Source organism: Pezoporus occidentalis, unplaced genomic scaffold (genome assembly GCF_034315485.1).
Source record: "Pezoporus occidentalis ecotype Australia unplaced genomic scaffold, CSIRO_AGI_Poc_V1 ctg51, whole genome shotgun sequence".
NCBI classification, from domain to species: Eukaryota; Metazoa; Chordata; class Aves; order Psittaciformes; family Psittacidae; genus Pezoporus; species Pezoporus occidentalis.
In genome coordinates, this window is record NW_026915847.1 from 1,964,853 (window position 1) to 1,976,214 (window position 11,362).

Here is an 11,362-nt window from a genome sequence, read left to right on the forward strand (position 1 = left end):
AACAGCTCAAGTATGGAAAACCTGGAAAACTCTTCCTTCTAATCTCTGAGAGAGTCCTTTCAAACTCCCAGAGTATCCTGCCAAAACAGTGCCAGACTTGATGTGTGGGTCTCCAAGGAGTTCCAGGGTTGGGTTTTTTTTTCTCCATTTTGTTCCAAGAGAACTAAGGTGTTCATTCCAAATTCTCTAAAAGAACGTGAAAACTTTAAAGTCCTTTACAAATGAAAATTACTATTCTCCTGACACTTCTAGAATAATTTCCAGTTTCTTTCTCACTTAGTTCCCTTTAATGTTTTAAAAACATTAAAGCTCTGCTCCCAACTTGTAAGTTATTTTGAAATTCAAATCCTGTGACTTCTGAAGTAGAATTGTTTCACAGCTGTCAGGAAACACAGAGAGGCAGAAGTCTTTTTCCCAAGTCACACAATGGCTTAGTATCTTACCAAGAATAAATATTTGTTTATAGGTCAGATCATGAAGTATTTATTCTTTCATACAGTTACAGACGTAAGCCGTTATGTCTAATAGAAGGGGTGTTTAACCTGAAGAGGGACTACATAAAAATGGATTAAGTGCTTCAAAATCTGATCAACACTAAAAATATTCATATAATGCAGCTTCATAGACAGCAGTGTGGTATTCGTGCTTAAAGCTGATATTAGAGTAGAAATATCCCAATACTTTCTTTGCATCCTTTATTGCATCTCTTATGTATTTAAGATGCAGAAAGAGAGAAACTCAAGATGATGATGACAGAATTCAGACATTTATGCAAAAGGAAAAATTAAATTTCAGTGTTCAGTTTGCCTCAGGTACACTTCAGGGACACATATGGACGTATTTGTTCAAATAGGCATAAACCCCACGCAATCATTTTACATTGCAGCTTTCATTTAAAAATGTGGAGAAGCAAGACAAATATCTCTTCTCCATTCCCTTTTTCTGTACCACCAGATATGGCATTTGCTTTTAAAAGTTATTGGACTCTCAAACAACTGCAATATCCTAATTTAACTATGCTGTGGAAGCCATCAAAATACTGTCATCAGCCAGCTTGGTAGCTTTACACCCTGCCTTATAGTGGCAAGAAGTTCAGGTCTCCACTGACTGACTGTGACAGGTCTCTGCACTGCAGCTCCAGACACCTTTCTAAGCCCATCATGGCAAGAAACAAGGTCTGAGGTGAGAGCTTTCTCCTAATATAAAAAATAATACTCTGTAGTTAGCAGTGAAACTGCTTTATATAGTGGTGGAACCACACTGAGAAGGAGAGAACAGCATACAGTTAGGTGGACATTTCTATTTTACATACAAACAGTAGTCAATTAGCCAAAGGAAGTTTTCAGTAGAGGAAAAGTCAGGTGGCACATGTCCATATAGCATGACACTGTTCCAGTGCAGGTTTACAGGTTCCTTTTTTCCCCATTAGGACATTATGCACCAAACTGGGTTCTGAAATCAGCCTTGCTTTACTGCACATCCAGTGGAAGCACAGACACTGGAGACATCTCTTTCAGACACCTAGGTGTGCTAAGCAGTAAGTTTGAGGACGATGGAATACTTCAGTCTAAACCTCAAATGTTTATTTAAGTGAGTCAAACAGTGAGACAATTGAGGTGTTAGAGGACTGGACTATGAATAGTTAAATGATCTTTCTTGTAAGTAAAAATATATTTAACATACAAGTTTCAGGTTTTGAGAAACTAATTCAGTGTCTATTTTATAAGGGTTCAGGCTCACAAGTTACTACATATTGCTGAAAGAAAATTTCTTTCTTTTTTTTAATCTTGCAAAGTATTTCTGAAGTGTATTCTGTGCCCAAAAAAAAAGAAGTGATTATCTTTAAAATTTTTGCTTCTTCTATTGATAAAGATCCAGCACAGAAATGAATGAACCTCTAACAGTCATCTCTGAACAAGGGATACTGAAATCTACACATCCAGCACCTCAGTTTTAAGTCAATTTAATTAAGTCCCACCTGCTGGGGGAATAGTGGTTTTCTGATTGCAGTTTTACCTAAAATATCTGCTGAGCACCTCTCACAGAAGTCAGTATCTTACAGCAACTGCTGAGTAACTTATAAAATTAAATATGACACACACTATAAACTGAGCTTCTGTGCTTTCAACAAAACCACTGTTACTTCTGCCATGGGTATAATATCACCCTGAAGTTCAAACCATACATGGACTTGCCAGACCTTTCTCACCACTCAGATCAAATACAACCAAATAAAGCAAGCAAAGATATTTTCCTTCTGACATTTGAACTGAAACTCCTCACTTTCTTCTGTTCATTCAATTAAGAAAAACAACATTTATTAAAAAAAGAAATCTTACCTCTAGATTGAGGATTTTTTTATATATAATGCTGATTCTTAAAAATATATTCCTGCAGTTGAAATATATGCTCTTAAATGTTTGAAAGCCAGTTTAAAAATCCACCAGCCTTGGAAGTAATGCTATAAGACCTTCAAAACAATTTTCCATTATGTTCAGATCATATTTGAAATGCAAATGACATTTCTAGAAAGCTGGATGACTTTTTTTTTTTTTTACCTGATGTGTGCACAAAGCTCAAGAAAAGCCAATTAGGTGGTTTCTGAAAACTTCTGCTGGGTCCAGCATATCAGAAGCATTCTGAAGCCAGAATTTCAATGTATACATAGCTTCCATGAACATTTTTATTGAGAGTAAAACCCAACTTTACTGTGGGAAACAAAGGCAAGAAAAAACCCAACTCTTCCAACCTGCTTTTACCCCTTTAAATGTTAGGAGCTTGGCACAGATTTAGAATTGCATTTGAAGCTAATTAAAACCACTCAGTTTTTCCTGAAGGTAGCATTTAATAGAGCACTCCTCTGTGGTTATTTGTTATCTTCTGAAACAAGCAGCAGCTAGAAAATCAGTTCCACTAGGGATAGAAAGAGCCACCAGAAATGAAGCAGTAGGTTTTGACTGTGAATTTAGGTCACACTAGTAAGTTCATCCTGCTATCATGACATATTTTTTGGAGTTATGCTACAAATAAATTTAATTTTTCATAACATGTACAGCAGAGACTAAACTTTTTCTACTTTGCAAACAAATCTAATTACTTACATTCTCTGTATACACTGGCTTTCAATCACATCTTAAAACTTGTTATTCTTTCATAAGAGACAGGATAACATTTCAAATACCACATTTGTATACACTCTAGTTCGTTTCCTTACTATGTTATAAAGCTCCGGCTCCTGAATATCTCATCACACATCAGTGCACGGCTTTTAACAAGCCCTTCCCAACTATTGAGTCCAGTACCCTGCTACAACCATGTAGTTCAAAAAGAACAAAATCCACTAGCTCTGCAATTGGTCTAATTGATACACTAGATCATAACCCTCCCATATTCCACAATTGGATCCACATGTTCACTTACATCTGAGTCAGTAGAGCAGCATTACAGAGAAAGTTTTGGCTGTGAATTCAGAGACAGATGTAAGAGAATGGAAATACCATCATTTTCTACTATCTACTGATGATTTGGGATTCAGCTCTCAGGCTGCCTTATTCATCTGTAGGTCTGCACAAAGTTTCCCACACTCTCTAATGCAGGAAAGGGTGAAGGAACCCACAAGAGCATAGAGCATTCTGATTTCAAGCAGTTGCTCTTGCAGTCAGACACAAAAAGTAGTATGCTAATTTAACAGGTCATAGGAATAAATATTTTTACCAACTCATTCCCCACCATATATCCATTTACTTGAAATTTCAAAAAAGATGTACCCTATTTAAAAGCTCTGATACCCAAACAAGTTCTACAAAAAACCCACTTGCCAACACAAGTGAAATTCACATCAGCTTCATGCTGGAATTTGGGCATTCCCTCAAAACATGTTAAATTATTGCAGAATTATACACTTCCAGAGGCCAACATTGTTCCAAGATACCATTCTTAGAAATTGGTTTAAAAGGAAAAATGTGAAGTCTTAAAACTTTCCTGTAACGATAAAATGGTCTCACTGCCGCCTCCTCCCCTGGCCTTACTTAAATACACACATTATATTTTTTTTTCCTGATTTTAGCCGATTAACATTTTTTACTTTTGTCTAAGTCTCTAGGCAAACTCTATTATGATTTATGAGCATTTAAAGGATTCCAGCCTTCAGTCAAAAGAACTGATTCAATATATCTGACCTAAGCCTAAAGTAACTTAATCATTCAGAAGAATTTTATTAAGCTCCCTATACTTTCTTCAGTAACTTAGTTAACTATCATAATTTTGGATGGCATTATTTCTAAACTCCAGCTCTCTTCCAAAAGCTCTAAAGTTCAGCTTTTCAGATACTGGAATTTCCTTTGTTCTCCAAAATACAATTTTTTTTATATGTTATTTTAATCATTGAAAGGAAAATACTACTTTCAGTGTGCACTTCTGTTTCATTTTTACAACCATTCAAAACCAAGCAAACAAAAAAAAAAACCCTAACCAAACAAAACAAACAAACAAACAAACAGAAAAACAACAACAAAAAAATTTCCAAATTGTACTTAGTCACTACTAAGTTGTAAATGAGTAAGAAACTTGTTGTGAGACATCTTCTGCCCATGGAGTTGTAGAATCTTCTCTTATTCATGCATCTATTTGTTTATATTACTTTCAAGGCTTTTTTTTCTGAAGACTCCTCAACTAACTCTGTATTCTAAACATACAGGATGTCAAGTATAATAGATAAGAACAGCAGTACAGGTTTCCTCCACATATCAGGACTGCCAGGACTACTATAAAAAGATCAAGCATTTATGCATGATGGTCAGAATGTTTATTTTTAAATTCTGGAAAAAAAGACAAGAAATATTCTGATATGATTTTTCCTTTCTTTTTCTGAAGAGAGCTAATTTCTTCTGATGTCATTGTGCACCAGTTCTACTGATGATTTATAAAAGATGAAGTTCTTTAATACTTCTACAAGGAGCCACACAAATTCATATTTATTTGGACAATTCCAGAGATCAGGGAGACAACACACCTTAAAGGCAGATATGACAGTAAAGCCAAGATGTAGAATTAATGTTCAGGTCCAAAGTGTTGGCAGAATTAGTGCCATTAGATCCAGTAAAAAATATTTAGATCAATTGCTGGATGACGAACAAGCATTTGGATGACCGACAAGCATTTAGGGAATTGAAGATCTAAACGCAATGAGAATACAGAATCTTTCTAGGTAAAATTACTTCCTTCTCCACAATTCTCTGTTACATCTCCTGTTACACCACTTGCCATTCGCTCCTCTTAAAAAGAGTGAAGGCCGTTAAGTGGTGTCTAAGTTACTGAGTCATGCAGTAGCATTGCTCCTTCTCATGACAGCAACACAAGAGCAGGATAACTCAAGACCTAGGCATACATCCTCCTCTTAAAATCACATTCTGCCTTTTGTGGGAAGAAATCTGGCTATGCAGACTAACTAAGAAGCTGCTGGTCATTCCAGCAGAATAACTGAATGACAGAGAAAGCACACAGTGAGACATAAACTTGACGTATATTTCATATGAATGTTTACACAAATATCACTTCTGCACCAGGAAATAAATTCTCCTTGGATGCTTGAACATTTACAGGAACCTTGCAGATTGTTTCTTGCTCTGGCTAATCCCAATTTCATAACACAGCTTGTTAGCTGGCTGTGTTACGAAATGAAGTCAGCTAGCTAGCTGACTTTATTTACTAATTTCTTTAGTAAAAAAACCTAGTAGGCACAAACCCAAGATTTCCTTATGTTTCCCCAACCCCCAACACAAACTTTAATTGCCTGAAACAACTTTTTTTTTTTTTTACTACAAAGCAAAAGCAGTATGCTCCTGACTAATGTTTTTAACTTCACACTTCTTGCTGTGAAGATCTATTGGCTTTTCCTTCACTACATTAGTTTTTCTTCATAGTGATAATTTGGGGTAAGCTCTGGAAATCAGCAAGCTCTGGAAAGCTACAGATGCTGAAGAGTTTGAGAGATATCCTGTGCCTCCTGTGATAACTCATATTTATAGGGCTTGAATCCCCTTGGTTCTGGATACCCCTTTATGCCTTGTTGCACAGTAGTGTTTGTCAGCATTTCTCAGCTGAGTATATTTTCCACTTTCACAGAGCAATGGGGGTGGACAGAGTCAGTGTAGACCTGATAGTAATTTACCTGATAAGGAACTGGGTGGTATTACATCTTGTCTGCCACTGGAGTCTACTATTATACTTGTTATGGATGCACAGTTCAACTCTGGCCTTTGCTTTCATTGCATGTTTTAAAAGCATATTTTAAAAGACACACTGTGGAACTCAGGCATATGTTGTGCAATTGCAGGCTTTTCTACAAAGTCTATGACCTTATGAATGTTGAAATGAATAGACACTTTCATATTTACTTCAGTCAGGTTTGTATTCAGGAGATGTTTAATAATTTCCTATATTTTTGATCAGTGTTTTCCAGCAAAGACTTCTCACCTGTGGAATTCTTACAGAGAAATTTGAAGGAAAAATAAAAGGACTTTCAGCTGGGCAAGTCAAGTAACTTTTCAATATTGTCTATATCTTTGACCATAACATTGTGTAAATTTCTATTATTTCTGTAAAAGCTCCTGATCTACAAATCCTATAGACACCACCTGAACCAATTTTGAGCTTTATCTACCTATATTGAAGATAGGCAAGTTAAAAAAGACACAACATTTCTGAAGACCTTGATGGAATCGACCTATCGGCTTTGTGCAAGTTCGCAAGAGAAGGAAAAGGCTGTGGTTTTTTGTTTTGGTTTTGATTGCCTTTACTCCATGGAGACATGTGAGTTCCCAAATTTTTTTTCCTATATTTTTCAAAGAGTGAAGGGCCGAAGCTACTCTACAGGTCAGGAGGCAAAGAACAGCCTTTGTTGGAGTTAAAAGGGTAACAGTTTTGATTAGACCTGAACTAGGGTATGAAAGGTGAGAAGCTCAGTCAAGCAGCCACAGGATTAGCAGAGATAAAAGTGTGTCTATACCCCTACAACAGTTCCCTGAATCAACACACAAATTCTTCTCAAGTAAGAATTGCCATCAAATGAAAGAAATGTTAAATCTGTGAACAGTTAACAACATTGTGAGGATGGACGTCACTAACCATCTGCTACTTCTTCACAGTAAATAGGTTTATGCCATGTATTTGATACTAACTTTCTCATCCACCTGAAAGTAAACTCAGTATAAATCTGGTGAGGCAAACAAATGGCATATTTGAATCACACTTATTATGCTTATAAAAGTAGATCACAAATTCTACCCACCCAATCTTTTGCTCAAATGTTTTAGTTTCCATCAAATCTGGGCAACATTTGTAGAAACACAGATGCAAGCATGCTTTTTTTCTTATTGACTGGCCCAAACTTGAACTTAGCAGACCTTAATTAAAAGTAAACCAAGACACTTTCTGTTACTGTGGCTTAAACCCTAGCTAAAGCAGTCATTTTGCTGACCCCGTAACTCCCAGGAATATCTGTCTGCCCTCACAATAAAAAAAAAAAAGAGAAGCTACCTGAAATATACGTGCTATATATATATGTGTGTGTTGGGGGAGGGGGGCATCATTCCATCCCAACACACCCAGTCAGTTGCCAGAACCTATAATAAATGCTCGGAGCAATGTAGAGATATCCCAGCCGCTCCAGCCAGTGAGCCGGTTTCAGCTGGAGCTCGGCTCAGATGCCCCTATACAAATGCCCATAGCATGGGGAACAAACAAGGGGAATTAGAGATGTGTGCACGTCTACCGGGATATGATATAATAGGCATCACAGAAACATGGTGGGATGGCTCCTATGACTGGAGTGTTGGAATGGAAGGTTACAGGCTCTTTGGGAAAGACAGGCCTGGCAGGCGGGGAGGGGGAGTTGCCCTTTATGTTAGGGATAGGCTGGAGAGTATGGACCTCTGTCTGGGGACAGGTGAGCAGTCCACAGAGAGTTTGTGGGTCAGGGTTAAAGGGAATATAGCTATGGGAGACATTACTGTGGGGATCTGTTACAGACCACCTGATCAAGGAGAACCTGAAGATGAAGCACTCCATAGACAGATAGGAAAAGCCTCACGCTCGCAGGCCCTTGTTCTCATGGGTGACTTCAACCACCCTGACATCTGTTGGAAGGACGGTACGGCCCAGCACAAGCAATCCAGGAGGTTCCTCAATGGTGGTGGAAGACAACTTCCTTCTGCAAGTAATAGAGGAGCTGACAAGGAGAGATGCCATGCTTGACCTCATGCTCACCAGCAGGGAAGGGCTCGTTGGAAATGTGATGCTCCAGGGCAGCCTTGGATGCAGCGATCATGAGATGTTCAAACTTGAGATCCTCAGGACAGTGAGAAGAGCGTGCAGCAAGCTCACTGCCCTGGACTTCAAAAGAGCAGACTTTGGCCTCTTCAGGAACCTGCTTTGGAAGGTTCCATGGGATACAGCCCTAGAGGGCAAAGGGGCCCAAGGCTGTTGGTTGATATTCAAGGATCACCTGCTGCAAGCTCAGGAGTGCTGCATCCCAACCAGAAGGAAGTGCAGCAGGAGGGCCAGGAGAACTCCTTGGATGGATAAGGAGCTCCTGCGGAAAATTCAATTGAAAAAAGAGGCTTATAATAAGTGGAAGCACGGACAGATGGCATGGGAAGAGTACGGGGATGTTGTCTGAGAAGCTAGGGACCAGGTTAGGAAAGCTAAGGCTCAGTTAGAATTAAACTTAGCTAGAGGTATTAAAGATAACAGGAAGGGATTCTACAGGTACATAGCAAATAAAAAACAGACTAGGGAGAATGTAGGCCCCCTCAGGAAGCTCTCAGGGGAACTGGCTATATGGGATTTGGAGAAGGCTGAGGTTCTGAATGACTTCTTTGCCTCGGTCTTCACTGCCAAAGGCTCTGACCAAACCACCCAAGTCTTGGAAGGCAGACGCAGGGACTGTGAGAATGAAGACCTTGTGCCCACTGTAGGAGAGGAACTGGTTCGAGACCATCTTAAAAATCTGAACATGCACAAGTCCATGGGTCCTGATGAGATCCATCCGCGGGTCCTGAAGATGCTGGCAAATGAAGTTGCTAAGCCACTGTCCATTATATTTGAAAAATCATGGCAGTCAGGTGAAGTTCCCGATGACTGGAAAAAAGGGAAATATAACCCCCATTTTCAAGAAGGGGAAAATGGATGACCCGGGGAATTACAGACCAGTCAGTCTCACCTCTGTGCCTGGCAAAATCTGGGAGCAGATTCTCCTGGAAGGCATGCAAAGGCACATGAAAAACAGCAACGTGCTTGGTGACAGCCAGCATGGCTTCACTAAGGGGAAATCCTGCCTGACCAATTTGGTGGCCTTCTATGATGGGGCTACAGAACTGATGGACAGGGGTAGAGCAGTTGATATCATCTACCTGGACTGGTGTAAAGCGTTCGACACTATCCCACATGACATCCTGGTCTCTAAATTGGAGCGACATCAATTTGATGGATGGACCACTCAGTGGATAAAGAACCGGCTGGATGGCCGCACGCAAAGAGTTGTGGTCAATGGCTCAATGTCTGGCTGGAGACCAGTAACGAGTGGTGTCCCTCAGGGATTGGTGTTGTGACCGGTCTTGTTTAACATCTTTGTCGATGACATGGACAGTGGGATTGAGTGCGCCCTCAGCAAGTTTGCCGGTGACACCAAGCTGTGTGGTTTGGTTGATACCCTGGAGGGAAGGAATGCCATCCAGAGGGACCTTGACACACTTGTGAGGTGGGCTGATGCCAACCTCATGAAGTTTGACCATGACAAGTGCAAGGTCCTACACCTGGGTTGGAGCAATCCCAGGCACAGCTACAGGTTGGGCAGAGAAGAGATTCAGAGCATCCCTGCAGAGAAGGACTTGGGGGTGTTCACTGATGAGAAAATGAACATGAGCCGGCTTCAGTGTGCGCTTGCAGCCCAGAAAGCCAACTGTATCCTGGGCTGCATCAAAAGGAGCATGACCAGCAGGTCGAAGGAGGTGATCCTGCCCCTCTACTCTGCTCTTGCAAGACCTCACCTGGAGTATTGTGTGCAGTTCTGGTGTCCTCAACATAAAAAGGACATGGAACTGTTGGAACAAGTCCAGAGGAGGGTCATGAGGATGATCAGGGGACTGGAGCAGCTCCCGTATGAAGACAGGCTGAGAAAGTTGGGGCTGTTCAGCCTGGAGAAGAGAAGGCTGCGTGGAGACCTCCTAGCAGCCTTCCAGTATCTGAAGGGGGCCTATAGGGATGCTGGGGAGGGACTCTTCATTAGGGACTGTAGTGACAGGACAAGGGGTAACGGGTTAAAACTTAAACAGGGGAAGTTTAGGTTGGATATAAGAAGGAAATTCTTTACTGTTAGGGTGGTGAGGCACTGGAATAGGTTGCCCAGGAAGGTTGTGAATGCTCCATCCCTGGCAGTGTTCAAGACCAGGTTGGACGAGGCCTTGGGTGAGATGGTTTAGTGTGAGGTGTCCCTGCCCACGGCAGGGGGGTTGGAACTAGATGATCTTGAGGTCCTTTCCAACCCTAACTATTCTATGATTCTATGATTATATATATATATATGACCTAATTAGAAATATGTGTGCAATTGTAAATTAGCTTCACAAAAAAATCCATAAGGAACTTAGTATTGAATATATATATATGTATGAACATGAAATGCCTTTTATTGCCTTGCATCAAGGAAAATAAAAATACTCTTAGGAAGCAGTTTTGCTACAGACAAGAAAAAAACAGAACAGTGCTTCCTGTGATTAACAGCTTCCATTTCATTTTGAAACACTTTTACATTTTTATATAGCAAGTACAAATGATACTTAGTAAGAAAGCATACCCAAATAAAACCTATATGGGTTAGTAAAACAGTATCTCTATATAGAGCATTATAAATATATATATATATATATAATTTTTAAAGACTAAATGGTACAGAAATTCTAAACCCTAAGTTAGTGTAACTGCCACCTTCTCCTCACTATCTGGTAGCTACATGTCTCGCTAACAATGCTAATTCTGAACCTTTTCCTAAAACACTTCAGTGAAGGATTTTCCCCAAAGGCGAGGTGCTCTAGAGCTTACACATTTGTACTAAAGAATGGCAAATGTCACAGCTGCTCATTAATTGCCAGTTTTCTGAGGGTAAGTTTATTAAATACCAAATTGAAGTGCTCCTGTGAAGTTACACTGGACCAAACTCATCCTATTGTTGTCAGATAAGACAGCAAGTAGCAACATTCTGAAACAGACTATAGCCTTTGTCCTACCACTGTGCCACTTATTTTTACCCACAGAAATTCTATGCAAGTGCATATGAACTCAGCTTGAAGCTGCCACTGGTCTTGTG